The sequence below is a fragment of the Lonchura striata genome, chromosome 3, assembly GCF_046129695.1.
Source record: "Lonchura striata isolate bLonStr1 chromosome 3, bLonStr1.mat, whole genome shotgun sequence".
Taxonomy (NCBI): domain Eukaryota; kingdom Metazoa; phylum Chordata; class Aves; order Passeriformes; family Estrildidae; genus Lonchura; species Lonchura striata.
In genome coordinates, this window is record NC_134605.1 from 60,929,511 (window position 1) to 60,954,135 (window position 24,625).

Sequence of the window (24,625 nt, forward strand, 5' to 3'; positions counted from 1 at the left end):
CTAACTACTATTATAGAGAGTATTATCAAAAGAACACAAAATCATGAAGAAGGAAAATAACCACTTTTTGTGTTCAAGACAGGGTACCACTGGAAAACAATAAGACAAAAGACCACATCTGAGGATTAAAAGAAGACTGGAAAAATCTTACACTTTCGTAATACCCAGTAATAAAAAAACAAACAGGATGTGACCAAGAAACAGAAGATTATATTGCAAACAGATGAATATGGTTAACACATAACCCTTTTCTGAAGATCTGAACTCTAGTTTCCAGCTTTTAAATGCTCATTTCCAGTGCTGCACATTTTATATGCTGGGTAAGGGAGCTGATTTTGATGGAAGAAAACCAACAGTGGAAAATGGCTATAGATACTACAGAGAGATTATACAACTAATGTGTTGCACTGTACATGAAAACTCAATTTGAATACTTCTAAAATACTTAAAAGGAACTAACTGGCAAGCCTTTAACAGTATTGGCTGATGCAAGTATTCTGAAGATTCATACTTATACTTCCTTTTGCTTATTTACTATAATAACACATACAAGTAATTTAGTGACTCCAGTGAAAACTTGGATTGGCATTCCTTTAGAAGCGAAGAAATTTTCAAGGGGATTTACTTATATTAGAGGGAAATAATAATCTGTATACAATATTGTGTCTTTTAACTGTCATTTATCAAAAATCTGAACAAAACAATTATATTAAAAACAGCTATGAACAGAACCACCCTATAATTTGCTATTTGTGATATGAAATCCTTATATGCCCCAAAAAACAAACCTGAAGAACACGTTACTTCTTTATTCCTTCCTATTTCTGACACCCACCTAAAAGCAAAAAATACCTCAGGCCAAAAAATACCTTAAGCCAATAGGAGGTTGAACTTAAACCACCCCAGTGGATTGTGGTCTTTCAGCTCTATACCTTGATATATTCAATATTCTAATAATATTTGAATTTTCCAAAGACTCATACTGATAGCATTCCAATGAATGCTTCATAAATCAAAATATAATAATTTAACTATTATTTATATTCTTCCCTTTAAGACAATGGCTGCTAAAAATCAGCTGACTTCTCAGCAACACTGAAAGCATAAGTGGATTAAACAGGCAAGCATTATGATCCTACTGAACTGTGGAAGTGACACATAAGTTGCTGCTTTACTGATGCTTTGAAGAGATATTACTTTGTCATCATTATCAAAACTTGATTTATTTGATATGTTCTATAAACAGATTAAAATATTTCTATCAGTATCTCCTTGAAAATCCTATCCAGTTGACAGAGTGAGCAAAAAACACTCAAGATTAAGCAGTTTTAGCCTTTAATCTTCAGTGAATCATTGCATGGCCTTGAACAACTGACAAAGTATAATCTTCAAAACTGACCAAGTAATTTAAATTCTCTTGCAGAATTTAGCTATCTAAAGAAAAAAAATTCATAATTTGTATGGATTCTGCAAAATCCAAAATGTGTAACATTTTGAGACTTTGCATAGAGAAGTTAGAGGTACTTAGATATTCTGGATATCTCACTGTCTAGACTTTCTGTAAAATACATTTGAAAGAAGATATTTTAATTAAAACATAAGATTACTCTTTAAGAGTTCAGATATTAAGCCAAAAAGTTGTTCCTTATTCAATATAGGTTAGCAGACCTCCCTCTTAAGAGCATAATTTTCAGTGGTGCATGTTTGGCTTTGCTCTAGCAGGAGCCACAGTGATATGAATGGGAAAACATCATTTTTGTAAGGGTGTCAAGTCATTTTGTGGAACTTAGTTCCCGTATATCATTTGTACTCGATGATCAAGCTTAAAGCAGAGGCTCTTCCACCTCACTTTTATCTTCTTTGGAAGATCCTTATTTTTTCATTCCAGGCCTAGTTTGACAGAATCAGTAGATTTTCTGAACGTGGTGCTCTGCAGACCTGTAATGTTATCCAAATTTCATATTGTATTTAACCATGGCATTTCATGCACCTATAAATTCATAATTTTATTTCTTTATGCTTTGTTTGCATTTTAGCAGTCACTGGGGATGAGATGACTTCTGTAGCATTGTAACATTACAAATGCATGAATAATTATTTTCCTTTATTTGCCTCATATGAAATATGGTAACAGTCTGTCTAACAAAGGGAAAAAAAACAACTGAAGAAATATGAACCAGACAGGTGAGTAACTTTAAAAATTAATTATGTGAATGACACTTCTCTTCCACCTTTTAAATAAGAAACAACCAACAGTCAAATTATGCTATCAATCAAAAACTAGTTAAACAATACACTACTTCATCAATTAAGCACAAAAATTAGAATAAAGGAGGGAGAGAGGCTTTGTATAGTTTCAGTGTGATACCTGTAAAATCACAGGAAAAAAACAAAAGGAAAATATGCTAAGAAGAGTCCAAATTAAAATGTTAAAAGTACTTTGATCTATAACAAAACCACAGAATCTTAGAATATCCTATATTGGAAGAAACCCACAAGGATCACACAGGGCAACCTAGAAGATAAACCACAGCACTTCCCAAACACCTCTTGAACACTCCAGACAATGACCATTTCCTAGGGAGCTTGTTCCAGTGCTTGACCAGCCTCAGTGAACAACTCTCCTAATACCCAATCAGAACTTCCTCTGACACAGCTTTAAGCCATCTCCCTATGGCCTAAGCCATTCCCTTGCATTCCCTTCTTAACAAAAAGAATGGGCAGTTTCCCAGGATGCATTTGAGAGAGAAGGTAGTGACACTCATCCCCACACCAAATGAGTAGTCTCACCTCAAAGGCATAGGTAGCTTTGCAAGTATTTTAAGTAAGCAGCATATGCTTCACTTGAAAGCTTTGTATAACTGGTTCAAAAATGAATTGGGATAAATCAGGGAGCCAGATTAAAAAATACAGCATTTTCTCTAGAGTTAGAAAAAATATTTAAGAACATACAAAGATCACAGATATCTCCCTATGTCTAGTTTGCTGTACCATGTGGTTCATAGACAACAGATACCCTTCCTGTAACCATCTGTCTGCCTTACTGAACATAAAGAAGGGAATTCAGGGGGAAAAAAATCCATTCAATTCTGATTTAGGAAAAAAAAAACAAACCACACAACATGCTATTGTTATAGAACACATATCCCACTGAGTTAATCTAACTCAAGTTTCTATTTGCATAAATACACTTGCATTTCACCAGCAATTTTCCTGCATATCAGAAAAAGAACAGAGATATCAGAATAATAAATAATTCATAGTAAATTGCTAAACAACAGCTGAATGACAGATTCACCATCTTTCAGCTGCAATACAAATAACTAGTATTTATATAAAAGCTCTAAGTTTGATTCAATTCAGCTTAGGCTCCTGCTTACAAGAATTTCTGGCACAGTAAGATTGTTTTGCAGGAGGACAAGCAGCAGATCAAATCCCATAAAGACACTCTCATAACCAATCTCTACAACCAACAGCCTAGATTAATGTGGCTTCCTTTGGCCCTTATCATTTACCTATCACCACAGAATCACAGAGTATGTTGAGTTGGAAGGGACCCATCAGGATCATTGAATCAAACTCCTGGCCCTGCACAGGACACCCCCAAGAGCCACACCACGTGCCTGAGAGCATTGTCCAAACAGATCCTGAACTCTGGCAGGCTTGGTGCTGTGACAACATCCCTAGGGAGACTCTTCTGGGGCTCAAACACCCTCTGGGTGAAGAACCTTTTTGCTAATATCCAACCTAAACCTCCCCTGACACAGCTTCAGGCCATTCCCTGAGGTCCTATCACTGGGCCCCAGAGAGGAGAGATCAATGTCTGCTCTTCCTCTTCCCCTCACAAGAAGTTGTAACCACAATGAGGTCTCCCTTCGGTCTCCTCCAGGCTGAACAGACCAAGTGACCTCAACTGCTCCTCATGCATCTTCCCCTCAAGGCCCCTCTGTTGCTCTCCTTTGGACACTCTCTAATAGTTTAGTATCTTTCTTACATTTGGCACCCAAAACTTCCCCCGGCACTAGAGGTGAGGCTGCCACAGTGCAGAGCAGACTGACAAAATCTCCTCCCTTGCCCGGCTGGTGATGCTCCCCAGGACACCATTGGCTTGGATTCCAGGGCACTGCTAACTCCTATTCAACTTGCCATTGACCAGAACACCCAGGTCCCTTTCCACAGCTCTGCTTTGCAGCTTCTAGTTTCCCAGTCTGTATGTACACACAGGGCTGTCCCATCCCAGGCGTGGAATCCAGCACTTTCCTTTGTTGAATTTAATTTGGTTGCTCAGCCCTCTCTAATTTGTCTGGGCCACTATGCCCTCAAGGGAGTCAACAGCTCTCAGTACGGCACTGATAATACAATTCAGTATCATCAGCAAACTTGCTTAGAATCCCTTCCAGTCCTGTGTCCCATTTGTGCTGAAGAGCACAGGGCAGAGGATGGTGCCCTGTGGAACCCCACTAGTGACACATTGCCAGTCTGAACTCACTCCATTCACTACAACATTTTTTTATGCTCAACCCATAAGCCAGTTGCTCACCCATTGTATGATGTGTTTATCCAGTTGTGTGCTGGATATTTTGTTCAAAAGAGTCCTGTGAGAGACAGCACTGAAAGCTTTACTGAAATCCAAAAAAGATTACATCAACTGGCCACCCTTGATCACCTAGGTGGCTTACCTTATCATAAAAGGAAATCAGGTTTGATAAGTAGAACTTTGCTCTCACGATCATCTCTCTCACTGGAATTTTGTCTCACTGCGTCTCACAACTTCCCAGGAAAAATCCTGGGAGAGAGAATCATGTCTCTCTCTGTTCAGAGAATGTGAATACCACAATTTTGTGTTGTACAAATTTTGTGAGAAGCAAATGTAACTAATTTTAAATTATTTTGACAGCTTCCTTGAAAAGAACAAGAAGAAAAAAGTACATTTTCAAAATCTCTAACGTTTTTCTAAAGATAGCACTTTCAAACTTGTGTATGCTTGACTTAGAAAAACAAATCCTAACAGATGTCCAAATTTCATTAACAAAAATGGTCTGGCTGAAATTTTACTGACTTAACTTATTCAATATTCTTTTTGCTTAAGAATATTGGAAAGATTCTGCGGAATTGAACCTTCCTTGCAAATTCTGTTCCCATGTTACAGGTACAAGGTATTCTTTAAAAAGTTTTCCCAGAAAATCTAAAGGACAGTGAGATTACCTTCAGAAGTAAATCAAATGCATATATATATATATATATATATATATATATATATATATATGTACACACATAGTAAAAAACTCTTATGAAGATTAAAGAATCCCATAAAGACAGACTATAAAATTCAATATTTAAGTAAGGGGGGAAAAAGTACCTTTCAGAATTATCTCTTGGTTGTGTCCTCAGAAGCAATGCAATTTCCATTAATTGTTCTAGATAATGCCAAAATTAGATTATAGACCAATACAAAATCCTAAAATTTAAAGCAGAGAAAGCCCATTTTCATCTAATGGAGTTACATGCAATGCCTAGCCTATGGATTTTCTCAAAGAGATTCCTGTATTACATTACCTAGCTGAGCTAGGAAAATATTTCCAAGGAAAATCCACAGTCATGACTAGGCTCTTGCCTTGTCCTAAAATATTTGAAAAGTAGGACCTTATGTCTGCTGAACTAATTCTTAGAAATTTCATTTTGATATTGTATTAATTCTTTTACTTCAAAATGATGTAGATATAAAAATTGTGCAAATAAATTTAAAGCCTTTAAAACAAAAACAGGTAAAACTTTTATTTTAGCCAAAGATATATGGATGAACTTTTAATGGGGAAAGAAATCACTAAAAATCAATTCACACAATTTAAGTCAAAAATCTTTTGAAGATGTCATTACTAGAATAAGACAACATATTTAAAAAAAAAAAAACAAAATAAAACAAACAAACAAACAAAAAAACAAAACAAACAAACAAACAAAAAAAAACATGCTAATGCCAGTGCAGTAACAGCTGCCTATTCTTCCTTTGGTTTTTCTCTGAATTACAGTAGAAGCATTACTGCTCCTGTGGCCACCAATGTGCATTATGGACACTTGGCCATACATAGCCTTAAATTCTTTGCTGCATGAATTCAGTTCTCTGAAGGGGTCTGCACAGTACATATGTACGCATGATTTATACCATTTAGTCACAAATGCATACCCTATTTAAGCAAGACTATGATACCATGCAACCTCTGCTGTGCTGTAAAGCTCTGTTGGATTTTGATTATTTTAATGATTGCTTAACCAGTATTTATGATATCTGTGATGTTTAAGGGAAACAAATACAGGTTTTCATGAAGATATGATATACTGATGACAAACAGTCCCAGAACAAGAAAAGCTCTTTTGGACCTGGCTATAACCTCATTACCTGATTTTCTGTTTACCATCTCTCTGGGATATCAGTTATCATTAAAATTGTGATACACTGGTCTTTGCAGAGTACTAGTTTTAATGAGGTTTGATTGATCAAAGAAAGTTAAATAATTTAGAGCACTAAATATGTCAACGTTTTTAAAATGTATCACCTAATAAACATTTTATTACAGTTGTTTCATGAATCTATTTTCCAGCACTGGATTTCTTATTGGCTAATTTCTTCCTAACTAATCCTAAAAGTATCATGCTTCTTGATTGTCTCTGGTTATCACTTTTCTCCAGGATTTTTCTTTGGATTAGTGTAATGCTAATCTGCCTACCACTATCTGAAGCATCTTGCTTCTACTTCCCAAATGTTGCTCAGACCTTCAAGATTGCCTAATATTGCAATATTCTAAAAATCATTTTATCATTTCCTATCCAATGGTTACGTAGATGCTTTACTGTCTCAAAAAAATTTTATTTTCCTTATCCAAAAATACCAGACAGTTAATAGTTTCTCCACAAATTTATTTCGCTTTCAGAGATCTACTCATAAATTTTAATTACTATCAGATATCTTCCTTTTTTTATTTATTATCTATTCTTTTGTTTATATTGCCATCTTCATTTATCTTAACTAGGTTTTTTTAAAAAACTTTGAGATTAGCTTTTCCATTTAGAGAACTATGTTTTTTCAAGTATCTAATGGGGTTTTCTTTGAAATAATGCTCAGTCATATACATTGCAGTGGTGTTTTTTTAACATTTTCTTCCCATATAATTTCACAAGGATAAAATTTGAATACATTAAAACAATTTATTTTACAGCTGTGACACATTGGTATTGAGAAATGCTTATTTTTCTATTAGAAAATAGAAATATATAATTCTATATTATAATAAAAAATATATATTATAATTATATTGTAATATATAAATATATAATATTTTTCTATTAAAAATAAACTGTGCAGTGTATCTTTGTACAGTAGGACTAGACAAATCAGGCAAGGTGAAGTTTTTTTGAAACTGTTTCTAAGATTCTGGCATCACTATACTGAAGGAAAACACAGGTGCCTTCTACATGAAAATATGAGTTTGGGATTTTGTTTTCACTGGATTCTGAATCCAGGGGAAAATAAACTTATAATAGGAAAAACTAAGAAGGATGCAAAACTGTTTTTAGAAAGGGAAATCTGAGAAGTGACAACAATAAGGCAGAGACAGATATTCTGAAGTTTTATTACTAGATGTTTTCCCTCAGATTACTTATCCAGTATGTTCATCTCCCCTATCACTGTATATATCAGGTGAAAACTTTGCTATACATTTCAAATAAAAACAACAAAAAACTAATTCCGTGCTCTGAAGTGGTCTTGTGGTACAACTTGTATAATAATCATGAAGCATGTAGTTCTTTCTGAATGGAGCTAATTCTTGGAGTCAACTAGGCATAGATGGTATTCCCAAATACTTTGTGTGATTACCCACTTGCAAGTTTACCAGCAAAATGAAATCTCTGAATATCAGCCATAGTAATGGCAATTCAGAGTAAGCAGATTGCTATCCTAAAACTGAAATTGGTAAAAAATAGAGTATCTGAGAGAGCTGCCTACTCACTTAGTATTTGTTCCATATCATGTTTATTTTTAAGATTTTGTTGTTTTGCTTTTTTGTTGAGATGCATTGAGCAAAACATATTCCCAGCAAGTTCAGCCCTGCTGATTCCTGCTGGATTTACACACAAGATTAAGATTATGTATCCATAATGTCCCAAATTTGCTTTCTTCTGCATAGAAAAATTTAGCACATAATTTAGGATTTTTTCTCCAAGTTGTGCAGTACACAACAGCTCCAAAGTGCAATGGAAGCATGCACAATCACAAAACAATTTTCATGTCTTCACATCACTTAGCTGTATATTAGAGTAAGTGCTGGTATTATTTTAATGTTCGTTGATGCTTTTATTTTCTAACAGCAAAAATGACAGCTGTTTTTCACAGTGACAATTAGGCAAAAGCGCCACTCCAAAGCACAAGGGTTTTTTTGCAAATTAAGCTTTGGATGTCTTCTACAATTATTATTGTCAATATAGTATTGCTTCAAAAATACTTCTTTAACACAATTTTTTATTCTTGAGTAATTAGAATACATTACTATGGTGGACAGTGGGACAAGTTCTTAAATTGAGATGAGTGGTAACACTACTGGTTTCTGCATTAATGATCTCTTCAAATAAGCAAATGCAATACAAAATTAGGATTTAAGCTTGAAAGAATCACATAGTTTAAGATAAGAGCCCACACAATTTAATATTATAAACAGACTACCTTAAGGAAAGAAAACAACAAAAATTGGCATGGATAACAAACCTTACAAACTTTTGAATTATTAAAGTTTTAAAAGAGTTATGTTATTTTGCTACAGTTTTGCACTTCTACCCAGCTGTAACTGAATAAAGTACATACAATATGAATGTCCATTAAGCTTTTAAAGTGGAGTAAATAAAATAACTCTGCACTACAAAAGCACTTTTATAAGAGTTACAAGGCAAAAATAATTTAGTTTGATGGATACTCAGAAAAGAGACTATAGCTAAAACAGATGCAATAAGAAACTTAGATGAATGTGTTTAATAGAGTGTTTTTAAAAATTAAAACTGCAACAAAATGTTAATGGATGGTATGACAGTGGTACTCAGAGTAAATATTTTTGGAAAAAAATCTGACTCTTATATGAAAAAGAGATTGAAGTACTAATCTAAAATTTAATGAAACAACAATAAAGCAGAGAACTGAATTCCAGACCCCCAAGAAGTGGAAGTCCACTGATAGTTCGATCATTATTGCAACTCAGGCCCAAAACCAGTCATTTTATCAGTTTCATTTTTGGTTTAATATTAGCAAAATTAGTCAGATAAAACTTTGACAGATCTGCATTTCCGCCAGAAGAGGAAGCCAAGGAGCACAGCATCATGGTGTCTTATTTGTCTAAGGTTCCATTACTCCTAGAAAAGCTGAGAAAGATAAAACAAGGGTGGCCATCAAGATGAACAAAATGACTACAAGAGACTGCAGATTGTAAAAGTACTTCCCAAAGATAAGAAAGGCATGAAGATGACCTTCTAGAGATTTGTCCTTCCCTGTGAGCCTTCCTCTATCAAGAGTTAAGGGAAGACCTGAAATTCCCCCTCCCACAGTCTTACCCTACATAGGTATGAAACCAAAAAGGAAATGGGTATGATGGACCTTATCAGAGTCCAGATCCATTCTTTCCTAGAAAAGTGTAGAAGAAGCTGCTGTGGGCTGAGTTACAAAAGGATGAACTGATTGTATCCAACTGGTTTATTCCACAGAAGAATCTGAAAATGAAGAAACTGAAAGATTACCTTGCTTCAGCATTCCCCTTTAGTAGTTGCTCTGTCTCTCATCCTTTGATGCAACAAGTACTCCACAGGCTAACTGGGATGCTTAGAGATCTAATTTAATCATGTATCCTTTCACAGCACCCTGAAGGCACCCAGAAACATTTGATTCTGTAAATTACCAGCCACACTTTTTTTCACTTTAAACCACCATTTGAATGTTTAAAGCCCTATGGCCCAGAGCTAGTAGCCAGGCCAAATTTAAAAAAGACTTCCAATTTATAAATAAACCTATTTCATTAGCAATGAATGCTTGCTTATTCAGGCTTGCAGATATATTTTCACTGCATTTTTAAACAGAGTAAACAGAAGTAGAACTTCAACTGGTAACTGCCAAGCAGCTAACTTTCTCAACCTCAAAGCACCTAATTCAAACTACAAATTTTTGTGGGTAAATGAGAATTATTAAGAGCAATATTAACATTTTACTTCATGTTAGCAACATCACAAAGAAAACTCTCTGTAACCATTTTATAAACAGAAAAAAGTTCCTTCCCTCCCAGGTATAGCTAATGCAGGAATAAATGCAATAAATACCACAAGACATTCAATATTTAGTACAACATTGCCTCAAATGATTGGCAAGAGAATCAAATATTCTCATTTAGGCTTTTGACCTCTCCTGTGTGAAAAAGTACAGGCATAGCTTTTTATGTCTAAACAGTGATTGGAGAAGAACCTAGAACCATGAGTTAGGCTGCATGTGTCTGCACATTTATTAATTTACACATTATCTATCCTTCAGGAGTTATTGTTATCACCCTCATTGTGGCTACAAATGACCTTGACTTCTGCTCTGCCTCTCCGAACTCAGTTGTCCCAACATTACACCAGCTTCCAGCTAGGAAAAGGTATTTAAAACAGAAAATAAAACAATTAAAAGAAATTAATATAATGCAAGATTATCCCCAAAAGGAAGTCAGGATGTTGGAGAAAACAAGAACAGTCAGAAACACCCATATACCCATATTAATTCTAGCTTTTTCATAAACAAGTTCACCAGTGATATCTAAAACTGATAATGACTTTTTAATACCTTTGTAAAAGCTCACACATAATAAAAAATAATGTCCTCTTTGGAAAATAATTAGTTTTTTACTGTTGCTTGTTGGTATATGTGATTTTGTGTTTTCATGTGGAATAAAGATCTGAACAGCTCATTAGAAGAAAAATTATTACCTGAATTTAAAAAGGAGGTGTTCTTTACTCTGCCAAAACCACCATAAATCAATTTAGCTTTGAATATTGATAGTGACATGGACTCATACTGAACAAGAGTTATTTTTAATGTAGCTGCAGGAGGAATGTAGCTCTGCTACAGATCATTACTGCATACCTCATATGCCTCATTCATTAGCCCAGTCAGAGGCAATTACAAGAAAGCCATTCAAATGCAAAAGGCCTTTTTAAGAAGGCTGTCATGTACAGTTTTTCTGCCATGAGGGAGAATTCAAATATTGATATATGGCACCAGGACTATCTCATTTCTCAGTTATGGTATTTCTTCCTATTTAATTTTAGAGCACTGTTCATTTGCATGAAGTACACAATAGTAATCAAAAATAGCACCCAGGTTAAGAAAAGAATGTGACCTTCAGGTCACTGAGTTCAAAGACAAAAGAAATATAAAAACTTCCTTTGATAAGACTGCCCCATAGACTGTCACATGGCTTCCTTCCTCTGCCTTCTAGTTCCAAGTCACAAACAAGGTTTCAACTCCCTTTTCCTCTCAAAGTCCAACCAAACTCCTTCCAAACTCTAACAGCTCTTGCTGAAACCGTTAATTTTGTTGTTTTGTATTTCAGCTGTGGAACAGTCAGAGTAATGCAATTTTTCATTATTAAAGGAATCTTCTGAAGTCCAGTGCTGTGACAGGTTCCTAATACAGACTTATGATTTCACACTAACAGGGCAGAGCCACAAGTAGGTGTTAAGGCAGTTATATCAAATTGTGCTATCAGAATGCCACCCACAACTCCACATTGTATTTTTTATCTGTAAATTCAAATTTTGTTTTCTTTACAGGCTATACTTATACATTTCTTGAACTTCAGATAAACTGTTGGATGGATGGAGAATAGGGAAAACAGATGACAAAAACTCAGAATATTCTCAAGGCAGGCATAAAGACTCTTTGAAGTACATGTTGCTGAAGTTTCAGAAGCTTCTCTTATTGCATCTTCTCCATTGACACAATCTGACACAATAATCCACATAGCTAAATCATCCTGAATCAGCTGAGTTTGGCTCAAACTCACAATTTAAGAAAAATAGGAAAAACACTCTAGCACAAATGAAAGGCTGGCTGGCAAAAAGTAACAATACTTCTCTATGAGTCCTTATCCCTTTCTGGAATGGGTTAGTGTAACTGTATAGAATGAAATTCAAACTACCATGTACCAATTTCTCTCTGGTTCAGGCCTATAACAGTATCTGAAAAAGATAACCAAAAAAAACCAAACAAACAACAAAACAAAACAAAAACCCCAAACCCCCCCCAAAAAAAACCCAAAAAACTAAAAACATGGGAAAAAAAAAAAAGACTGATAGAAAAAATGAATGGTGTACACAAGATTGGTTATGAAATGTATGAAGCTCTCCACAGTTTGCAAAGTTTTAGGGTAGTTTGGGATCCCCCGGGATCTCTGCATCCTCCCAAATTAACAAGTTTTATGAGAACATCTGTCTTTTTCATTCGTACAAACTGGTAATAAAAAAAAAGAAAAAGAGCAAGTGGTACAATATATACATATGAAGACAAGTTAAAATTTACTCTCTTCTTGTATTGCAAAGGGATATTTCATGGCACTTCGTGATTTCATAACCATAGATTTACTGATTCTGAGTAACCATTAATTATGCAAAATTAATAATTCATATTATTCAAATTTAAATTCAATAGGATATGGCAGATAACCTCCTTGAAGGTAGAATGGCTGATATTATCTGAAAACTGGGTAGACAACTTGCAATTGCCAGAAATTAATTTCTGTACCAGAGTATTGAATTTTCCTGTATCACTTTATAGATCAATTCTTCTTTCTAGGGAAAGAATTTTGTTGCTTTCTTGTCCAAATAATGCACTCATTCATCTATTTTTCTCACTTTACATTTACAATTATGAAGAGTTCCCCTATTAGCTTTTAGGTGTGTGCTGTTGGTTTGAGTTCCTACATAATTCTAGAGAATTACTTATTAAATGTAGAATTAATTTATCACATTTCATTCAAAGTAGAAACAGTGTATTCTTCCATTCTTCAGGTTCAATTAATTTTTTCCTTTTATTCACCCTTTCCTTCTTCCTGCCTACCTTCCTTATGACTTTTTTTCTGACAGATGTTACTTCAGGCATTTTGTTTATATTGTTCAATCAATACTGTCCACTTTTCATGGTCTTTTTTAGGCTTCACACCCTCTCTTAATTTACAGATCACATCTAAAGGCGGTATTTCCAAGACACATTGAATATAAAGCCAAAGAAAACCTTAATCTCTAAGACAAATCAAATGAAAATAATATTGACTGAATATCATTTTTTTTTAAAGCTTGCCTGTGGAGTCGTGTAACAAAAAGACAGTTGATTTGCAATCTTCCATCACGCCTCCCTTCTAGTAATTTATGAAGCAAAGAGAGGCATTGCTATTCAGATATGAAGTGCCTTAAAACAGAGACTTGGCTCTTTTCAGTATATGTAAAACCCACTGAATGAGAGACAAGGATTATATGCACTGGCAAAGATCCAAGGATAAGAAAAGAAAAAATTCTTTATAGGAACCATGCACATCTTCATAGTAGGATGAGCAGGATCGTTGAAAGGCACATTAGAACTCTCCATGTTCACATTACCATGGATCACACTAAAATATCTCATGGGGAAAAAAAAATGTTAACAGAATTGGAAAGAAACATTAATTATTACCATTGAATACTTTGATAGAATTCCATAAAAAATGGTTGTACTTTCTTTCTTCATTACATTGATTCTTAAATAATACTTCTTTTCTATCATCCTAATGACTGCATGGAAGCTGATCATCAGATGGTCTTCATTTAGGTATTTTTCTTCTGCTGCTTAGCAATTGATTCCTGCTTTTCAGTAGCAGACCAACAATATTGGCAATTATAATAAGCTTTAGTAAAGACTTAGACATAAGGTAGTACACAAATCTTTCCAACTTACTTGCAGTACTTGAGCTTTGCATGCTTCAGCAGCTTTGCCAACCATTTGTCAACATTCTTGTAATCATTACTAGTCTTGATTTATTTCACAGAAATTAGTCAATTTATGATCTAAGATTAATTTTTGTTCTTTCTTTTGCACTATGCAAACATAAAATATGTAATACAGCAGACATTGAATACTTTGTCTGTTCAGGGTTCACCTGTAGACATTTTCTGTGACCATAGGAGAGGTCTCATTTGCCAGTTCATCTATGAGTTTGCCACATGCACAGGACCAGCACAACAACAGCAATTTGCACTCAAACATTGGTACAGTTGTGATGACCACCTATTTTATGCCACAATGCAAGTCTGAACTCTTGTAAATTCAGGAAAAGGAAAATTAAAACTATCTTTCATCATGTTCTGCTCATCAGGACTAAAAGGATGATCTATGTGAATTCTGCTGTCTGACTCTCTGTAAAGGCACATGGAGTGCTATGGGATGTAAAAGTGGAAGGCAAGGCAGTCTAAAAGGAATGTTAAGACCCTGTTCTCATTTTAGTGAGCATCCCTATATTTTTCACTACAGAATCAGTGAATAAAATGTACAAAATATGTAACTGAATTTAAAAAGTATGGGAACCAAGGCATATATATGAGATACATTCTGTTTGACAAAAGAAGTGCCTTACCACTACAGATATCCAGTTTTCCCAAAAAAAAAAACTTGTACTCTTCATCTGACTGGTAATCTGGCTTTAACAGGAAAGTTTAACCCAACCATACTGTCTGTATATTGATGCATAGAAGATCCTCTTTTGAGATGAAACACCTCTGACTGAACAGAAATAAAAGCTTAGCCCTCATATGAGAAATGAGAGACCTATTTCATAAAAAAACAGACACTGTCAGACACATCCTCTAACACCTGACATTCGGGAGAATGGCTGCATATGCCAACTTCACCCTGAAGAACAATACAGACACAACAAATTGAGGACTACACCAGGAATCTTTAGATTTGGACTGCAAGTCAGCACCAAATGTGCTCAAAAGATACTGAATTTCATTTTTCAGTATTGTGCCTTGTCCTATTCATTCAGGATTCTCTCTTCCACTATCTCATTTTTCCCTTGTATCCTTTCCTGTACTACAAAGTAGTCAACCTTCAAGGTAGTGGTGGGAAAGATTGGATTGCACAAGAGGATGCAGAATGACCACTCTCCTTCATCCATCTCTACAAGAAGTTACTATCAATCATTATGTTTAAACCAAATTTAAACAAAATCCAGTCTTATTATTGATAGTATTAAAGTGCTTATGGTGTTTGGTGAATACTTAGTGTGTTCTAGTTACCTGAAATCTGGAGGTTTTTATATTATAAAATATATAATTATATTGCACATAGCAGGGTAGTTTGAAGATTAAAATTATGTTTGTCATTTGCTCAACAATGTAATATCTGTAGCTCTTCACCATGAAAAATGAGAGTTATTTTGGTTTCTATTCTTTTGTAATTTTCCATCTCTTTCCCTAATTGTGTCATCCCCCATACAATAATGATTTTCTCTGTGTAACATTTCTAAACACCAGCAGATCCCTTAGTAATTGCACAAAACCAAACAACTAACATTTCAGAACACTTCAAACTAGAAGACTTTTTCACAGCAAGGCCACTGACTATGAGATGCAAATCTCAAGCACAAATCACTTGAAATTCTTCCAAACAGTAAATGAAATATTTTACTTATGTGGCATTTGATTGAAATTTGCACTTACAGATATCACAATATAATTTGCTGCCTTCAATGCTTAATTTGTGCCTTTAAGTTATACTGGATAAGCAAAACCACATCTTGTAATCTACACAGACATGGCACAATCCTTACACATACATTTCATAATGCACAGCAGTTCTGTGGGGTTGGTGAAGGCAGAAAAAAAATGGGAGTTAAAATGAATAATACATCAGTCCTCCAGCATGAGTGACATTTTGAGACAAGGTGAAGTCAGGAGGTGAGTAAAGTGAAATACAGACACTTGGCTTGTTTGCTGCAAACTTTCAATCATTTCACTTGCACATTTCAGTAAGTTACATCATCTACAAGATGTGACAAACTCTACAAGTGCAGACCAGAAAGACCTTATATAACACTGAAAGGCTGTTAGAAACATTTTCCTTCCAACAGCAAATGTACTACTGTATTTTAAAAATTATTAAAAGGAAGTGATACAATGCAAATCTTGTAGAAACATATGGAAAAATTATGACACCTGAAATTAAAAACTACATAGAGCAAATTTTAATATAAATTGCATAAAATTATAGATTAGATGGCAGGTAGATGATAACCTGGACTACTGGCCCTGATAAATTGACCATTACCTCAAAATATGTACATACTTCTTCAGCTGAATTGTATTTCAGTGCAACTGTATGTATCTCCTGATTATATCCATCCAAAGGCACAATCTGGCAGTGAACAGAAACACTGCAGCTTTAAGAATTTCTATACTTCACACATAAAGTACAATATATCACAGAAATATAACAGTATTAGAGAATAATTAAACTGTTCCAAGGTGTCAATCATGCACTGCAAGGTGATAGGATTTAAGAAAAAATAGGTTAAAATCACAATTTTCAAAATTACAACCTCTTGGTTAAAGCTATTTAAAATCAAGACCAAAATATTTTAAAGACTGAAGGGAGATTAAGTATATATCTGTTTGAGAAAACTAAGTGTTGTTCAAAATATCTTCCAAGTAAACTGTAATTTACTTCTGTGCTAAAGACATTGGAAAGTGTCAGAAAAGGAATTTATATGTTTGTGATCTAGGCCATGCAAAGGTTGCTTGAGTCCTGCCATTCATCTTGCCCCTACTTCTCAGAGAACAACAGCTTTTCAACTTTGTATGTGCCTATCATCATCTTCTGCATCAGGCACTAAATTAAATTAAAGTTCCCCCTTTTCTAGAAGTTCCTAAAATTTAAAACACAATTGGTCTTACTTGCTGATTTATTCTATGAAGAGTTAACAGTGAGATAAGCTACCCAGAATTTCTGTCTATTTCTCTTACAACTGAATGGCAGACCCCTTCTGCTGATTCAATTTCAATTCCAACACAATATTTAGCAGATCAGATTTCTTTTTTTTTTTTTTTTTGCATAGATAAAAATGTTCTAGCGTACTATGGAAAACCCATAGGCTGATACATAGGTTCCTCCAATTTAATTTACATACACTATTGTGTACTTAAATGGGATTTAGGTAGTCAAATTATTAGTTTTGATTCTGAAAGCAGCAAAATGGCACCTTGACACTGGTCTGAATGCCCCCAGTTGCTGGTCAAAGCAATCAGCATTTCAAATTGCACCATAAACAGAAAAGAAAATATCACGCTATGATATTTTAAGCATGCCTGCTTTGGGCTAGTTACCTGGCTGCTGGGCATTAACTGAGTAACACAGCCTCAATGCACTTCATAACAAGACAAGCACAAAATCACAGGTCTTGGATTTCAGCCTTTTAATTGCTCAGGAGTTTTCTTCCCCTACACCTTCACTATCTATGTAATACTGGCAAGCAATTGTCAGTCTTTTAAAATAATGTTACCATTACTTAATGTAAACTACAGTAATTCTCTGAGTACTTGACACTTACAAGAACACCTCAAGAAATAGATTAGGCTTTAACTAATACATACTTTGTTTTAATTCAGTTTGCTTAATATAGCAAATATCTCCACTATGCCTTGAATACAGTGCTTAATAAAATGTATTATACTTGAGCACATATTGAGTCTCTGTATAGATTATACATAATTATATAAATATACATTTACACGCTTACTTAAAATTAATATGATTTTATAAAACACCACAACTTTTAAGACAATATATAGACAATAAAGACAATATATTGCCAGAATACTGCTTGTGCATGCATCCTGTTACAAATGAACACACATAGTTTAAACCAGAGCTGTCATGTATCAGTAAAGTTATCTTTCATACAGGAGTACCACTGAGATCACATGCAGAGAAATACACTTTATCTGTACTTTCACAACAAGCTTGCACTTACCACCACTCAAATACAGGAAGGAAGGAAAGAGATATCTGTACTCTATTGAATTGTTGATTTTGTCAAATGCAGCTTAACTTCAGTGGAGTTCAGCTATAATGTTCAATACTTCATTGACTGTAATTGCAGTCATTCCATGCTCCAAAAAAGCCAGTTTATGCAACATCACACATAGCTCAATATTCTCCATGACAAAGTCTTTCTATTCTAATCTAAATTATTATGTGAGTTTTAAAGCCTAAACATTTTTTACTTTATGAATATATATGTCTTTGCAGAGACCACAGAAAAAGTTATCCTGTTTTCTTAATATGGAATTGAGTGTCTTATATTTTTTAAAAAGCTTTTTAGAGTACCTTAGATACAGCCAAAATATATGAGACATCCCAGATAGCACATATAGCAATAGCACCCAGAGGAAAAATAATCACATATACCTGATACTTAAATGTCAAGAGAGATCTACAGCATACAATAAAGGTAACTTCTGTCCATAATAGACCTGTGTCATTATTCACAAGCCTTTAAGAAGATTTCTAAGTTCATGTTCCTGAAATTTTTACTTCTCCACCAAACTACAGCCATTCATCTCTTTAAAGATCTTGCCTACCCTATACGGATCACAACCCCAAGCTGTAAGTAATTTCTCATGTTTTCCTGAATCGAGTTCTGCATCAAAGGAAAGTGGCTATTAGCAAGTTCTGTACCAAGGGAAGGTGGCTATTAGCAGATCACAAATGTCATTTCATAAGAATTTACTGGTGTTTCAAAAAACAAAATTCCTTACAAGCTGCAGAAACTTAAAATTTATTTCCCTGAGTCTTTTGATGAGATAAAGGTATTATCAAGGTACCTTATTTCCATATCTAAACAAAGAATTGGGCACCCATGAAGCTCATTAATTTTTCCCTACATAAACTAGTTGGTCTATTCAATTATCTCATCCCTCTATATCTGGCAGAGTCCAGCAGAATAGAAAGCTTGAAACCAGACCCACAGTTACAGGGATTTGCCTTATAACATCATCTTGACAAATCTTGCCCAATTCATTCCCTAATCTGCAGGCAAGTCAGTGTAACATCCTAGATGCTTCTACTGTCTCCCTGTTTCACACTCTTGTTTTCAAGGAATGAAATATCTAGCCTAGTGAATATTCTGGGCTTAAAAAGTAAGATTTATGGTTTCTCCAACCTCATATTTGAATATATAAGATATTTGAATATATAATGTAGGATTTCTATAACAAATAATTTTCAAGTCAATTTCAGATAGTAGAGATAGGGAAAAGAACATCATGGGGAAAAAAAAGAGAGAGAAAATTACAGAAATATAAAGATGTAAGCAGCATTAATTTTTCATACTTTGGTGTTAGAAAATAAGTTGCCAGGCCAAAATCTAATAGCTTTTTAGAAAGTATAAGAAAGTCAAAAGATTAAGGGTAAAATCCTCTTGAATTTGATTTCCAATGCAAGCATAACAGACAGTCTTCACCTGTTATTTCCTTCATGCCAAATGCTGAAACATCACAATGGACCAGTGCCTAAAGGACTCCAACACCATCACTGATGCATCAAAGCCTGAATTTTTCTTCTTTGCTGAAGAAAATTATACCTGTTTCAAATTCTAAGCCTAACTACATTAACTGCTGTTATTCATGAAAAGAGACCACATTAGAAAGTCAGATCCAGAAATGCTGCAAGCTTCCAAAATCTTAAAACAGCATCCAAACTCTCAGGAGTGCAAACAGTAAATGAATTGTGCACAGTGGCTCATAATGCCCACTAGGACATAGATATTCTTTAAAAATAGAGCTATGGCTCTTTCACCTAATTAAAACAAGCATCTGGTGTTCATCTGGTTTTCATACATTCATTAAAAATGTTCACAGTTCTCTGCTGATCAGGTAACCTTATGTATGTTCCATATGCTGCAGAGAGCTTAAGGAAAGGTGCCACAAATACTGTCTCTCCCAGTTTTCAACATCTTACTCAAACCTCTACAAGCCATATATTGAGGAATGCTGAAAAGGCCTTTAAATTTTGCTAGCCCACTTGCCACACATACTGAAAGAACCCTCTGCAGTGTATGTAACATCAATGTTTACCTCTGGGTCATGCATAATTTCAATCCACATACTCAAAAGGCCAGGCAGACTTCCCAACAACAGTTGTTTGTCATGTCTGATGCTACTGAAGGAAAGAATCTTCTGTTGGCTCAGCTTTCAGTTAGAAAGTACAAAAAAATCTCAAAGGAAAATAGCTACATTATATTTGATTTATTAAGTTTCAGTGACAAGATTTCCAAATTCCTTTCAAATAGAAGTACACAAATCTAGTGAGGTAGTAAGCATGAACCACACCTATTCTCTGAAGGTAACGGAGATCACACACAGCTGCTCTTTTCACAGTATTTGGGGTTTGTCATGCTACGCAAATGAAACACAACATTTCCATTTTACAACGTAAACTCACATTTTCAAAAACTCTCATCATATCCCGTGCCTTTGAAAAGGAGAAAAGAACTGAAGAAACTGAAAAACCTTTACCTCAGAAAATTTTATGACGTGTCAACTTGTTAAAACACATTTTTTTTCAATGAACTTGTTCTAGATCCTACATACCATCCCTGCTCCCAAAAAAAACTGCATAGTGAAGATTCCACTGGGAGGGGGGAAAAAGAAAACTATGGGAATAGCCATGAAAAATTCTGTACTGGTGATGTGTGTTCTAGGAGATTTGGTTTATATCCCTGTTTTTGCAACTTCAGATGCCTTAAGACTGGTCTCGTAATACAGAAAACCTCAATATTAAGACATCATTGCCTGGCATTAGGTACTATCTTTTGCCTCATAAATACCGAAGCCAAGTTTCAGATATGATTCTGATTTCTTGGGTTATTTATTTTTCAGAAAAATAGAATTAAATTAGTTGGGGAAAAAAACTAATCAGCAAACTTTACACATTGGAAAATTTTTTCTGCTGCTTTGAGTTCCTAGGCATGTGGTTCTCTCTACATCAAATCTGCCATGTTCTTATGCTGTCTTCCCTGACATTTTAATCCTGATGTATGGAATATTTTACAGGCTTTGATTTCCTGACAGGCATGCAGAATTCTCTGCTCTATCTAGATAGGTCAAAGTAAATTATTATAGGATGAAAAATAACATTTTGACACTGTGCCACTATGAGAGGAACAAGGATTTCCTGTTCTTATCTTATCGTGGGTTTACAAAAGTCACAATCATACCTATTTCTTGAATTCAGCTTACATGTATTTCAAAATGAAAGCTGGAAATATGCTTTCTTTTCCTTTCATAATAGCAATCTTTAACCACTGTCACTAAACCAAGTAGTACTTTACAGATGCAATTTCTTCACAGAAAACCTGTGTTATACAGCAAATTAAAACCATGTCTTTTTAATTCTCAGTGAATATAGCTGTGTAATTAAATGGCTACGGAAGACATTGATATTGGTTTCTATTGACAGTTTTGTCACTGAAAACTTTAGTTCTGTGTCTTTGTAGGTTGTATAAACTTTGTTTGCCTGCAGCACTTGTAGCAAGCTATAGACAAACTATGGTCAACATGCAGTACTCAAAAATGACAGCACAAAAGAAAAAAAGGAAGTTTTGAGTTTTTCAGACTAGGTCTCAGCTTCTGACTTGTTCTAGTTCTGGCTATTTCAGATTCACTCCTGGCAATACTACAAGTATTGGTCATTTTCTAAAACTTCAGTTACTGTCACCTCCACCAAGTAGTACACGACTGTGAATTTTTAAACTCTTCTACATCTAATAAGGCATCAGAAATATAATTTTTGAAATAAATCAAATAGCTTCAGGACAGAGGACTGATCCATAATTGTCCAAATGGATTTAAATATGTGATTTTCAACTCCTAGGACACTGGCCAAATTCCAAACTGCTTGAGAAGGAGAGGAAAGGAGTAGGATTTTTCACACTTCTTACTCAACCTGTTCTCCTGAATTCTTCACTATTAATTTGATCCAGAAAACAAAGGGAAGCATTTATCAGTTAAGCAGACTAGTCTAGTCTAGTCTTTCAACATGAAAAGTATACTGTAATGTTAGCATCAGCAATACTTTTTCTCATTACTATTCTTTCTTTGCCCTTCTATCTAAACAATATTGGTCTCAATTGCTAATTACATAATCCACTATTCCATTACATTAGCTCTTTCTTCATGACCTTCTTTTTTTCTAACAGTACCAGGCATATGGTAAGAAAGTAAAGCCCCTAAATTTGGGGCAATTAATCTCTCTATTTAGATCCGAGCAAGCCTTCTTTAGAAGAAAAATGAGAATACCCCAAACTTGTACTCTGATGTCTGTATGAAACAGTTGTTCTAAAACAACTCTGTCAATGACTGACAGAACATCTCCCTAATCAAGCCACATGCTGATGCTAACTTCCCCCAGCACTTCATGTCTCAGTGGCTTAGGTTTCTGAGGTAGCTTTCTTTTTTTGATTATGTTCTAGAAACACCATATCGAGTTAGAGAAATACAATGTTAAGAAACTTGTAGCATAAGACAGCAGCAACACTTTCTTGCCTCTTTACAAATGTGAAAATCTTTAAGTGAAATGGGGGGGGACTACTGTGTAATACTACATATTTTAGAGCACAAAACCATGAAAACTCTCTCATGTAATTAGGATGTAGATTTTGGAATTCATGTCTAAACATCTGATGGAAGTCTGCCCAGACAGGGAAAAAGGAATGAAAGAGACCAACTCTTAGTATTTTTATTTATAAATTCTACTTAGCCCTCAGAAAAAGCAAAATTATTAATTTTATTTGTTCATACTAAATTTTGCTGTTGGAGTTTAATTCATCATAAGTAATCTATTGTATACAATTTCAGCTAAATTTTTAAAAAGCTTACTTTTAGGATGCCAAATCATGATAATTACATCACCATGATGAAAAGTTTTACAGCTAGTGAAGAAACATGAAAGCAGTTGGTTACCCTGAAGATGCTGCTTTGAATAAAAGTATTTCTGCACAACATAACTGCACTTGAACTAAACAGTCATGTAAACAGCAATTGCTTACCATTTGGAAGCAAATCTACACACAAAACTGAATATAATAATATTTTCCCTTTTGTGATAGTGAACAGTTAATCACAGATTACAGGACAAAATAGGGGTAATAGAGAGCATCCATTTATAACAGAGGTTGATTTTGGATCCAAGCTTGTTTTATCTGGCATATCAGCAATACTACAGGAAACCACACTCAGATTAGAATGCATAAGGTTGAAAGATTCACAACGTTATCAGATTTCCCATGCAGTATGCTGTTGCATTGGGCAGCATTCTAAAATGGTAACAAAAGCCAGATGCAAATCTAGGGCATTATATTTTAACCTTTATTTAAATTTAAAACTTCCTATTTATGTTGTTCAAATATCGAGTTTACAGGAGTTTTTTATCAAGAGCAAAAACATAGGCTGTGACCTGATTTAGAAGGCCACTAAACTTCTGCATCCTTCATGCATTACTTGTCCTTCTGGGGCCTGACTCTGCAAACACTAAGCATTCCTCTAAAACAATAACTGGATAATTTTCAAAAATCCCATACTGAGCATGTAGAACAAGATCACTGAAAGTGTACCACTCTTAAATAAAGGACAGTATCTCTATTTACACAACTTTTTCTAGGGCCTCCTTCACCATTCTCTCCACACCACTGAGGATCGCCTTAACAGAAAGACCACATTTTAAACCCACAGATTCACCATGTTGCTATTTTTCTGGTCAGCTGATATATGTGGGGCTAATAATCCATATTCATCAGGACTAGAGTAACAGAATACGTGTGAAATGTGTATATATAAGTATATATATATATATATATATATGTACTTATATATGTGCATCATGGCATGTATTGCTTAAAAAGTATCAGCCAGGAGAGTTTCCGGGAACACTTTGCTTGAATACTCCTATCTGGGAAGGAAACCTGAACCCAGATTCTCTCAAGCAGATTAATTGCAGATTTTAAGGAAAACAATAATCCCTCATCACACAGTTCAAATAATTGAATGCAACAATATCCTGACAAGAGTCTCTTGCTTTGCAACAACGTATTTCCAAGAGAAGAACTACTACTGTTTCCAGACCTATTAAAACAATTCTCTTGAGCCTTTTTTATGAGGCTGAAGACTGATGCACAAATAAATTATTCAAGGTATGTCCACCTCATCTTTCCCTTTCAGGTCTTGTACCAAAGTAAGCTGCCAGATCCAAGGAAAAGTTTGTGGGCAGAGGACACGAATGTGTTATATTTAATAATATTACTAGAATACTAAAATTAATTCAGTATTCCATTATACATCCACTATATCAAAAGCACAATGCACTTATGTAAACAGCAGTTTACAGACCTCATTTATGAATGTGGAAAGAACAGCTTAGCTCACCTTCCAAGTTCACATCTATTCTAGACAGATACAAAAATTGCAATTTAATTGAAGTTAGGCAGAAACATTCAAGAGAAAGGGGATGTAGTATAACATATATTGGAACACAAAAAGG

At 34.7% G+C, this 24,625-nt stretch overlaps 1 protein-coding gene across 2 annotated transcripts in view; it reads right to left on the bottom strand.

Moving 5' to 3' along the window:
- Positions 1 to 24,625, bottom strand: part of LAMA2 (laminin subunit alpha 2) — a 335,231-nt gene that overhangs the window by 297,594 nt on the left and 13,012 nt on the right. The gene's annotated exons all lie outside the window — the stretch shown is intronic.